We start from the raw sequence: 13,186 nt of genomic DNA on the forward strand, positions 1-13,186 counted from the left end.
TTTTGTCACGCAATGTTTGTCCGTTCATTCCGTGTAGCGTAAACCCAGTATTAAATCATACAATCAATATAACAATTTTACCACAGAACTTTAAAGCGTATCTGCTCTTACTAATTCCTCAACTACATCTAACTACATAAATCATCACCGTATACATCATATCAAAACAAATGAAATACCGTATACAAAAAAGGTGGTAGTCAGTCGGTCAGTCAGACAATCCAATCCGCCAACAGATCTCCAGCGGAGAAAGGCCACGAAGAATAGAGAGGAGTAGTCCACGGACGCAAAGAGTGGATCCGATCCTGGGTAAACTCTCAGGCTACAAAACACACGTTTAACAGCAACAAAACAACCGGAATAGAGAAGCTTCGGGAACACATCCTCAGTCACGTCTCCATCACAAACGCGCCACTTTTGCGCAGCTGATGCTGGCTATTTAATTGGGAATTAAAGGGAAAGCACCCTATTGGAAGGAGAAGCACTGAGACGGCTCAAAATAATTCAGGGCCGTCACACACCCCCTCCCCTGGAAAAAGCCGACCATTGCCCTGGAAGGCACATCTTGTTCGGGGAAACCGAGAAAGGTCTCCTCATCACTTTCCTCTACAAACATTTTCATGACTTTTTGGAGCTCACGCTCCTCAGCCGAGGGGTAACAGGCCTTAAGGCGTGAGACATGGACAACGCGCATATCTTCACCGGTGTCCTCTTTCACCACTCGGTAGTTCAAAGGGCCCATCTGCTCCACAATCCTATATGGTCCTTGCCATTTAGGAGCGAGCTTGGCAGAGAAGAATTGTTCAGCTTTCGAGTAAGGATGAGAGCGAAGCCACACCCGATCACGAAGCTGAAACTGCATGTCTCGTCTGTTCTTATCATAATTTCTCTTCTGCTTGAGTCGAGCCTGTGTCATGTTCTTTGAGACAAGAGCTCTCAAGTCATGGAGATGGACTCTGGCACTCTGCCGTCCATAGGAATTTCACTCCTTTTCGCTTCAACGCGTTGAGGGGTTCTGCCACCTGGGAGAAGTTCGACACAAACCGATGGTACCATCCAGCCATCCCAAGGAACCGTCGAAGGGCCTTGAGTGTGGTTGGCACAGGAAAATCTTGTACCGCCTTGGTCTTTTCAGGATCCACATGAATGCCGTCGAAAGACACAATATGGCCAAGGAACTTCAGGGAAGTTTGGCAGAAGTTGCTCTTCTTCATATTCACAGTCAGACCAGCTTCTCTTAGCTTGTCCAACACTGCTTGAAGATCTTGAAAGTGTTGTTCTCTGTTCTGGGAGTAGATAATTATATCGTCCAGGTAGACGAAACAGATCTTCCCTTTGAGCTCACCTAACGCAATCTCCATCAGTCTTTGGAAAGTGGCAGGTGCATTCTTTAATCCAAAAGGCATCACCTTAAAGGAAAACAAGCCCTCAGCACAGACAAAAGCAGTCTTGTCCTTGCTTTCCTGGTCCATCTCAACTTGCCAATAACCACTATTGAGGTCAAGGGTAGTGAACACAACAGCGCCAGACAATGACTCCAGGATCTCGTGGATGGTAGGAAAAGGATAGGCATCAGTCTGGGAAACATTGTTGGTCTTCCTATAGTCCACACAAAATCTAAGACCACCAGTCTTTTTTGGGATGAGGACAACAGGAGCAGCCCAAGGAGAGGAGGAACGTTCTATTATATCTTGTGTTAACATATCATTAATGAGTCCCTTTTGGATGATTAGCTTCGCTGGGGACAAACGATATGGCTTTTGCTTGATCGGCATTTCCTGTGTAAGGAATATTTTGTGCTTCAGGAGCCCGGTGCGTCCTAGCCTTGAAGTACATACATCAGCATTATTCTGCAGCTGTTCCAACAGCCTTAACTCCTCTGGATGTTCCAGCTGAGCTCTTCTTACAGCCTGTAAAAGGAGATCGTCAGAAGGATTATCAAGGGTTAGTGGTAACGGAGCAACGGCAGAGAAGACTGCCACATTTGAACCCCAATCATGTAACTTCGTAGCTTCTGATTGGAAGAAATGCTTCTTGCTCGGATTGTATGGAAACCAGTAGCAATTGTGTGCGATATCAATCTGGACACCACTGAAGTACATGAAATCAATTCCCAACACGACAGGAAAAGCAAGGTTCTTGGTTTGTAGGATAACCGAAGGAATCATATAGGAGCGGTTACACAGGCGGAACTCTACCTCACTCCATCCAAGTGGTCGTTTAGCCTCACCATCAGCCAGATAGAGTGGACCTTCTGTCCACGGCTTCAAGTTGTATTGCGGACCTTTAACCTCCTTCCACAGTTTCTCATTGAGCAGTGTGTAGGATGACCCGGTGTCCAGGATGGCTCTTCCTGTCCATGGGCCTATGGACAGGGGTAACACCAGTTGGTGCGGTATGAACTGAAAGGAAGGGGATGTCGATGGGGGGGCATAGGCAGTGACTCTTGGGATTTCAGCTCTGGTTAAAGCACCCAGAGAAGGATGGTCATTCCTGCGAAGAGAGTTAGGTGTGTTGGCCTGTTGTGATTTGTGGTTTCTGGAAGGGTTTTCGTGATACGGTCTTGGACATGTAGCTGAAGAATGTCCCTTTTGGCTACATCTCCAACAGAACATGAGAGGGGTCATGGCTTGAGACTCTGGCTGTTGTTGATGGTCTGTCTTGGGTAACGGTTTGGGTGTCTGTTTCTTTCTTTGGTCATATTGCTGTTGGCATTCTCTGTCCTTCTCAAACTGCTGTCCCAAGCGAACCAGTCCATCGACAGTGGTGACTCGTTCTCGGAGTTGACTGGCTAGTAGTGGGTTGATGTTCTTCAAAATCAATTTAATGACCTCTTCCTCCTCAATGCCAGGTTTCCACCTTCTGCACAGGGAGTGGTAACCGTATGCAAAGTCACGGATACTCTCTTTCTCTCTTTGTACTCGATTCCTGACTCTGTCTGCCAACTCATCTGTGTAGTCCTCAGACAGAAATGCAGAAGAAAACTTGGCCTCAAAGTCAGCCCAGGAGGTAGTGGTGAGACGTGCCACATCCCACCAGTCTCGAGCTGTCCCATGCAACACATTCCTCAATGTGGCAAGGAGTTCTTCGTCAGCCAAGGGATTGAGGGCAAGAAAGTCACGACATCTTTCTAGGTACATTAGCGGATCAGGACTGTCATCTTTTTTCCCAAAGGTGGGAAATTGCAATTTAATGGGCATCGCCCCCACATGACATCTACTCAAATTACCATGAACAAACGAGCTAGGAGGGATTGAGGAAGTAGAGGGGGAGGGCGTTATCGGACAATGAAAATGAACACCAGGATGCATGGTGGATTGCATCCTGCAAGGGGTGGCTGTAGCATGGCCTTGTCTTGGCTCTTCAGAGGTGCCAGCTTGGCCCTCCGTGGTCTGAACAGAAGTGGACACCAGAGAAACTCTGTGTAAGGAGTTGTGCCTAATGGCGGCCATGTCCACAGACACGTCATCCAACATTTTAACACAATTAGAGAGCTCTGTTTGCAAGTGGTCTACAGTGTTAACCATGGGAGAAAAAACAGAATTAACGTCCTTGAGGACCTCAGTGTGATGATGTTGCAGGCGCCATTGGAGAGTGGCAGTGAGTTGGTTTCGTTGGTAGTCAAACTGCCTGTCCATGGCACCAGTAATTTCCCGTCTTCCACTCTCACTGAGCTCTGTCAGCGTGTGGGTTAGAGTGCTCAGTGAGTTTCTGAATTCCATGGCACTCTGTTGTTGCTCTTCCCTCAGACATTTGAATTTATCGTGGATAAGAGTTTGGAGATGTTGTTGAGTCCGACGAATATCAAGGATGTCACCTTGAAGTTGTAAAACTACAACCTCTGGAGATAAACCAGACAATGGAGGAAGGTTGGGTGTCAGATAGAGGGCTGGCTCAGTACTTTCACACAGATCCATGTCAATAAGTGAGTAACTGGTTAGACCTCCTGTGGCCTGTGGTCCAGACCGAGCATTCAGATTCCCAGGGCTCTGGCCCAAATCAACTCCATTATCTCCATTCCCATTATGATTTGTGTTGTCAGCTTGATGGTCAGAATGGCCCTGTGTATTCCCATTGACAGGTATGAAATGGATGAGCACATTATCTTGGGGTGAATCCATTGTTTTAATTCCACACAAAATATTTGCTTTGGTTAGTTCTCAATGTTGAGCTGTCCCATCTGGGGTGCCATTTTTTATGTAACGGTTTTGACTTGAGGTTATTTTTTTATAGGGGTGCCAGGTAGGTTGTGCCTACCAGAGAAAACATTGGTTTCTCCTTTTAGTTTGGGAGGGAATGAGTCCCATCTGGTCCGTCAAGTCTACACCATTACAAAGGACTTATGTAAACGTCAGAAGGGAAATCAACTTTTCATAAACCCTTAAAACATTGAAAGAACTTCAAAAACAACTATTCTTTTGCGTGGGTTGTATTAGCAACATCAATGGATTACACACACATAATAATATAACACAATGAGTTCTGGTTCCTCCAGAAATGTCCTGTACCTCGGGCCTAAAAAGAGTCCAGCCCGGTAAAGGAGTTCAGTGAACTCAAGTGACTTTTGTCACGCAATGTTTGTCCGTTCATTCCGTGTAGCGTAAACCCAGTATTAAATCATACAATCAATATAACAATTTTACCACAGAACTTTAAAGCGTATCTGCTCTTACTAATTCCTCAACTACATCTAACTACATAAATCATCACCGTATACATCATATCAAAACAAATGAAATACCGTATACAAAAAAGGTGGTAGTCAGTCGGTCAGTCAGACAATCCAATCCGCCAACAGATCTCCAGCGGAGAAAGGCCACGAAGAATAGAGAGGAGTAGTCCACGGACGCAAAGAGTGGATCCGATCCTGGGTAAACTCTCAGGCTACAAAACACACGTTTAACAGCAACAAAACAACCGGAATAGAGAAGCTTCGGGAACACATCCTCAGTCACGTCTCCATCACAAACGCGCCACTTTTGCGCAGCTGATGCTGGCTATTTAATTGGGAATTAAAGGGAAAGCACCCTATTGGAAGGAGAAGCACTGAGACGGCTCAAAATAATTCAGGGCCGTCACAATACAAGGAGAAGACTGATCAGAGATGCAGCCAAGAGGTCCATGATCACTCTGGATGAACTGCAGAGATCTACAGCTGAGGTGGGAGACTCTGTCCATAGGACAACAATCAGTCGTATATTGCACAAATCTGGCCTTTATGGAAGAGTGGCAAGAAGAAAGCCATTTCTTAAAGATATCCATAAAAAGTGTCATTTAAAGTTTGCCACAAGCCACCTGGGAGACACACCAAACATGTGGAAGAAGGTCAGATGAAACCAAAATTGAACTTTTTGGCAACAATGCAAAACGTTATGTTTGGCGTAAAAGCAACACAGCTGAACACACCATCCCCACTGTCAAACATGGTGGTGGCAGCATCATGGTTTGGGCCTGCTTTTCTTCAGCAGGGACAGGGAAGATGGTTAAAATTGATGGGAAGATGGATGGAGCCAAATACAGGACCATTCTGGAAGAAAACCTGATGGAGTCTGCAAAAGACCTGAGACTGGGACGGAGATTTGTCTTCCAACAAGACAATGATCCAAAACATAAAGCAAAATCTACAATGGAATGGTTCAAAAATAAACATATCCAGGTGTTAGAATGGCCAAGTCAAAGTCCAGACCTGAATCCAATCGAGAATCTGTGGAAAGAACTGAAAACTGCTGTTCACAAATGCTCTCCATCCAACCTCACTGAGCTCGAGCTGTTTTGCAAGAAGGAATGGGAAAAAATGTCAGTCTCTCGATGTGCAAAACTGATAGAGACATACCCCAAGCGACTTACAGCTGTAATCGCAGCAAAAGGTGGCGCTACAAAGTATTAACTTAAGGGGGCTGAATAATTTTGCACGCCCAATTTTTCAGTTTTTGATTTGTTAAAAAAGTTTGAAATATCCAATAAATGTCGTTCCACTTCATGATTGTGTCCCACTTGTTGTTGATTCTTCACAAAAAAATACAGTTTTATATCTTTATGTTTGAAGCCTGAAATGTGGCAAAAGGTCGCAAAGTTCAAGGGGGCCGAATACTTTTGCAAGGCACTGTATGTACTGATATCTATGTACCTGTTGAGGGGAGGACAGCTCATAATAGTGGCTGAAACGGAACGAATGGAATGGCATCAAGCACATGGAAACCATGTGTTCAATGTTGTTGATACCTTTCCACTGATTCCACTCCAGCCATTACTCCGTGCCCGTCCTCCCCAATTAAGGTGCCACCAACCTCCTGTGGTATGTACTGATATGTATTGTACTGATATGTACGGTACTGATGTGTACTGTACTGATATGTATTGTACTGATATGTACTGTACTGAAATGTATTGTACTGATATGTATTGTACTGATATGTATTGTACTGATATGTACTGTACTGGTATGTACTGTACTGGTATGTACTGTACTGATATGTACTGTACTGATATGTGCTGCACTGATATGTGCTGCACTGACATGTGCTGTACTGATATGTACTGTACTGGTATGTACTGTACTGATATGTACTGTACTGATATGTACTGTACTGATATGTGTTGTACTGATATGTACTGTACTGATATGTATGTGTAACTGATAGCCTACGGTAGATGCTACTGAATGCAAATGTCATATATCTAAATGTAAATCATAAATGTTTGATTATTAATGTTCTGTATTATGTAAATCATAAATGCAGGCCTCGAATATTAATGTTCTGTATTATGTAAATCATAAATGTAGGCCTCGGGTGGATCCCAGGAATAGTAGCTGCTGCTATCGCAACAGCTAATGGGGATCCTAATAAAATACCAAAAATACCAAATACACACACAAAAACATACACAATACACAACCAGGGATGCAGGCAAGTCCTGACGCCCACCCACATGTTCCCCAGAGATAGTTTCACTGATCATGGATGAGTGCTAGATGTCATGAAGATGGATGGAAGGAAAAACGTGGTATGATGAGCACGTTCTTCATTTACTGTATATGTGTATAATGTGTGACAAGCAAACAATGAAGTTACAGTAAATTGAAGAGGAGGTTTGTGTGTGTGTGTGTGTGTGTGTGTGTGTGTGTGTGTGTGTGTGTGTGTGTGTGTGTGTGTGTGTGTGTGTGTGTGTGTGTGTGTGTGTGTGTGTGTGTGAGCAAGTGTGTTTCCATCAGCGAGAACAGAATGTCTCTCTTTGTGATGTTGAAGTGTACTACACATGATAGCTGGGTGCTTTTTGTAGACAGGCATTTCTCCGGCCCCCACTCATGGGAGCCACGAGGACCCCACACACTGGTGGCCTGGTGTCCATCCACCTGTGTGACCTCAACCAGGATGACTCAGTCCCAGCTGAGAGCATGCCCAGCAGGGGGCATCCAGACTGGGATCCCACCTGGTGTCAGCCCCCCTCCTGGTCCAGCCACACTGTTAGCTCAACTGGTGCCTCCTGGACAGCTGCTACAACGAGCAGAGCCCGCTACAACACTCAGGACTTAGAGTGGACATAGACAAACAAAATAAGCAAGCAAACATGCTAAAAATGGTGATTTCCCAGCCATCCTAAAAAAAGGTAATTGTTTAATTTACAATTGTGTGTATAGTGCAACAGATATCTCACAAGTGCATCTCCAGCAACTTCCTGAAAATGCTTTGTGAAGTTCCTCTTACGTGAAATAACTTCCCCCTAAGTAAAGTTTCCCCGATGGCACTGAGAGGAACCAATCCTTTTTTGTCTTTTCAGCCAGAGCAGTAGAGGTAGGGTTATAATAAGTATTGGCCAGTATTCACTGCTCTATCATCACATTCCACTTTACTATGTTGAAGTGCCATGACAGCAGCATGGTGAGGTTCACTCAGGTCACGTGACTGGGGAGTGTGAACACTGTCTGGGTGTCACTGGGCCTCCACCAACACGCTGCTAATGAAAGACCACTTCATCATCTTTCTCTTACACATTCGCACGTGCGCACACACACACACACACATATACACACACTCGCTCTATTCATTTCCAAATGTTTTTGCAAAGCTGAATGTCTTCTGCATATTCCATTTATTTCTTTAGCTCAATATTAACCGTTCACACACACATCTCCAAAAAACACTCAAACACAAGGAGACGATGGAGACGCACTGGTAGCTTCACAAAGACTGCAGCACCTGCATTGAGTTTAAATACCAACAGCTGTGGCCTACTGGAACAAGAGCTGAGGCTCTTTTGTTCCCACTGTTTGCTGCCAATCCCACACACAGACACACACACACACACACACAGACAGACAGACAGACAGACAGACAGACGCACACACACACACACACACACACACACACACACACACACACACACACACACACACACACACACACACACACACACACACACACACACACACACACACACACACACACACACAGCCTCATGCACACTTCCCCCTGCCTGGTCCTATATTTCCCCACACGCCAGACAAGCCATACGTGTTTAGTCTGTCTGCCAGTTTGTTTGCCCACTGTCTTCTCTTTTTGTTGCCCTGTCTTCTCTTTTTGTTGCCCACTGTCTTCTCTTTTTGTTGCCCACTGTCTTCTCTTTTTGTTGCCCACTGTCTTCTCTTTTTGTTGCCCACTGTCTTCTCTTTTTATTGCCCACTGTCTTCTCTTTTTGTTGCCCACTGTCTTCTCTTTTTGTTGCCCACTGTCTTCTCTTTTTGTTGCCCACTGTCTTCTCTTTTTGTTGCCCACTGTCTTCTCTTTTTGTTGCCCTGTCTTCTCTTTTTTGTTTGATGTTGATTTCTGACTGTAGCACTTGACGATTGCAGCTGCACCTCCATGTGGAGAAAATTTCAGGTTAAGGAAAGGAGAGCATGGGGGTAAATACAGGGTGGTAAATTGTGGATGGACCTGAAACCATGCTTGCACCATTTGAGCATGGTGGAACCTGACATTATCCCACACAATGACATAAGTCATGCCATCAGCTCTACAGACCTGATTTAGCTCATCAAGGAAGGTTACAAGGAGAGCTGCATTTTCTGATCCAATACAAGGTCTGCATCCCACCACACCATCTTCCGAAATACACATGGTGATGTTGGCCCCACGTTGTCCAGGTACTTGGATGGTTGCCCGCTGGCCAACGAAATTCCGACCTCTCCTCCTTGTCTTGGCCAGGTTGAATCCTGCCTCATCCAAAAATAGGAATTTGTGATGGTTTTCGTCAGCATCCAGCTCCATCACCCTCTAAAAATACATTTTGGAAAGAGAATTACTGATTACAATGATGCAGAATTTTTGGGGAATTTTTCACAACAGGCATCTTGAAACTGAACATACCTGAACATGGTCAGTTGCTTCACTCTGTCTGAATTTCTTTCAACATGCACACGGTATAGCTGTTCTAGAGACACCTGGTGCCTTTTCAGCACGCGTGCAATAGTCAGCAAACTTATGGCTTCCACATTGTTGAACATGTCGTCATTGTCCAAGATGTGCAACCGAATTTCTGTATGGTGAATATAATTTCCGTCCCGAGCCAAATTGACCACAGCCCGCTCTTATTGGTCAGTCAGAATTTTTACTCTGCCTCCCCTCTTTGGCCTAGTCTCGATTCTGCAGTTCTAGATTCTGCAGGGAAAACGACAGTAAGAACACATTTAGTCACACCACCTACTCTGTGGTACACATCGGCATGCAGTACACAGTCATTTGACAGTTGAGAGTAGCCTAATGTTTAGTGCATGCTGAAGACTTACCGGTTCTCATTGCGGAAAGTTCTGATGATTGAGGCCACGGTTGATCTTCTGAGGTTTGGTTGAATCATTGTAGCTGACACAGTCATTGTCGTGCCATGATTTAAGACATGGTCTACAACTATTGCTCGGATTTCATTGGACACTCTTTGCTGTTGCTGCCGCTGTCTTGGTCCGTGGCCTTGTCCTCTACCACCACATTCCCCCATACCTCTCAAACGAGGCCCACAACCACCTCTCAGAAGGGGTGCTTGTCCCCTGCCATTCCTTTGACCACCCCGTCTTCCTCGTCTTCCTCGTCTTCCTCCTCCCACTGATTGACCTCTATTGTGACCTGGATCACCATGTTATTGCTACGTTGTTGTACTTGGATACGACTCTATATACGTACCATAATGTGAAATCAATCATCACTAATGAGTTGACAGTGTTGGAAAAGCAATTTCAAGGGCCTCCATACATACACTCATCGGCCACTGTATTAGGTACACCTACGTGTTAATGCAAATAACCTGCTCCTTCGAACAGCAAAACGTGTGGCTGCCGGCAACTCAATATATAGAGTATATAGAGTAGAGAGCTTTAGTTGTTGTTCGACCAAACATTAGAACGGGTAAGATGTGTAATCTAAGCAACTTTGACCGTGGTATGATTGTTGGTGCCACACATGGTGGTTCCAGCATCTCAGAAACAGCTGCCCTCCTGGGATTTTTACGCACTACAGTCTCTAGAGTTTACAGAGAATGGTGCGATAAACAAAACACATTCAGTGAGCGGCAGTTCTGTGGGTAAAACACCTTGTTAAATGAGAGAGTTCAGAGGAGAATGTCCAGAACCATTCAAGCTAACAGAAAGGCCACAAATACTCAAATAACAGTTGGTCAAAACAGTGGTGTGCAGAAGGGCATCTCTTAACGTACAACACCGTGAATAATTCAGGCTGTTGTGGAATCAAAAGGGGGTCCTACCCAGTACTAGATAGGTGTACCTAATAAAGTGGCCGGTGAGTGTGCAGTAATGTCAAATCTGAAAACATGGTCTGGAAAAGTGGTACATGGGACCATAGAAACAGTGTCTGATAAAGAATGATGATTAAACATTACATCCATAGATAGTGTAGTCCAATTGGTTCATGTTCCACGGTAATTGGTGTCAATGGATCTCGTTATCCTGAAACTTTCATGATCTAAACATGGAATATTGTTTGCCAGTTTCCATAAAACTATGCATTAAGAGTAATGCAACAGTGTGAATTGCATTTTGAAATGGTAATACTTTGTTGTTAAGTTTGAACAGTGTCATTTTGAACAGGTGATTTTAGTTCAATGAACAAATGATCTTAGCTTTATGTGTATTGTATCAAAGCAATTGGAAAAACATGTTAGAGCTAATCGGTTGTGATTTTTGTGTCTAGAGTTTAGAAAAATGACATCAAAGTTCTGAAATAAGTGTCAAAGTGATTGTAAAAAACTGTAATGAGACTCAGGCTTGAGGTGAACCATGGGTTCACCAACACGCGCACACGCACACACACACACACACACACACACACACACACACACACACACACACACACACACACACACACACACACACACACACACACAGAGTTGGCCAGACAGTCCTACAGGCCTTTTCTCCTTCACCCTGGGCCAGTGCTGATTCCTTTTCCTTGAAGCAGAGAACTGAGCTCCAGTAAAGTACCTCTGGCAGTACGGCCTGTCCTCTTAGCGCTGCAGATGGCCCCCACTCAGACCAGAGCACACGGTTGGTTGTGTGTGTGTGTGTGTGGGGGGGGGGGGGGGGGGTGGTTCTCTGGATTGGCTGCTTTTCCTCTATCAGGCCTAGCAGGGCAGGCAGACTAGTGGCAGAATAGGATTTTAAATGGAAAGTAATCATGTGATGTTTCTTTAATCCAAGCAGGCTTGTGTTGCACCAGTTGTGTGGAGGTCAAACCCATACTGGGCCTGTGTTAAATGTCTGACACTGCAGTCTGTGTTCCTGCATGATATGATATGATATGATATGATATGAGAGAGAGAGAGAGAGAGAGAGAGAGAGAGAGAGAGAAAAATATATATATATATATATATATATATATATATATATATATATATATATATATATATATATAAGGCCATCAGCATTGATTGGTGGGGACGTTAAGAGATGGATGTTGCTCCTAGCATTTACAGAATTAACCCATGAGCGGTTCTGAAGGAGATGGCAGTGGTGTGTTTGGAGGAGGGTGCAGTAATGAAATACTGCCCCGCACATAGCAGGGTTCACCCTCCGCCCAGGAAACTGTTGCTTTTGGAGGTCATGGCGCCTAGCAACAGTCTGGATCTGGGCCTCAGAAGAACCTGAGACAACACACACACACACACACACACACACTTGCAGTATATACATGGAAGACATGCCGACATGCTTTTCAACCTTACTACCTTACATTGAGCTAAACACTCCCACAGGCAGAGCCAAATCAAAGGAGCAGAAGTTTGCAAAGGTCCTCTGTGAAGGTTCTTTGCTAAGATCGAGGCACAGCAGTGGCCACTTGTTTTCCCATATTCAATAATTATACTGCTTGTATTGCTAATAGCATTTCTCAAGGCTGATATCTAAACACAGGAAACTAGGACAAAACCAACTACAGATACACAGGCATCTTATTAGTCGCGCAGGGCAAAGGGTTTCCACTGAATCTGCCAATGTTTCTGACATGACCATCTTTCAGCAACGCCCTGTTGTGACTACCAGTCAACACATTCCCCCACCATGTATACATGCAGACACAGACACATACACACACACACACAGTCACGCACACACTTACAGTACACACACACATATACACCTGCACACACACACACACACACACACACAGTCACGCACACAGTTACAGTACACACACACATATACATGCTCACACACACCTGCACACACACACACACACACACACACACACACACACACACACACACACACACACACACACACACACACACACACAGTGGTCGGTCCAGAGTTTTAGTTTGGCAAAGTACCACACATTCTGTATTCTGAGTACTGAGCACACAGTTGAAAGAGCTAAGAATAGCTCAAGGACCCTGGCCATCTGCCCAGTCCCTTAACTCTCAATAAGTTATCCTCTCTCCTCTCTCCCAAACACTGAGCCTTTTACCCTCCCTTGATGCTCAACAAACCTCAGTTTTACTGCCTCCTTCTTCCTCTCCAATCTCCACCATGCACGGAAGAGTGGCAATGCACGCACACTAACTCCAGAAAACTATTCGAAATGCTGTTTTGGCTTTTGAGCAGTGAGCCTTGCCCGAGGACAGAATAGACGGAGTGTAACTGTATTGAACTGCGCAGTGTGCATTCCATCAAGCCTTATCTCTGCAG

General features: G+C 44.8%; 1 pseudogene; it reads right to left on the bottom strand.

Moving 5' to 3' along the window:
• Nucleotides 1-1,845: 1,845 nt before the first annotated feature.
• On the bottom strand, nt 1,846-10,119 carry LOC149978906 (uncharacterized; annotated as a pseudogene).
• Nucleotides 10,120-13,186: the final 3,067 nt, after the last annotated feature.

This window comes from Oncorhynchus mykiss, chromosome 13 (genome assembly GCF_057628025.1).
Source record: "Oncorhynchus mykiss isolate SJ-2025 chromosome 13, ASM5762802v1, whole genome shotgun sequence".
NCBI lineage: Eukaryota > Metazoa > Chordata > Actinopteri > Salmoniformes > Salmonidae > Oncorhynchus > Oncorhynchus mykiss.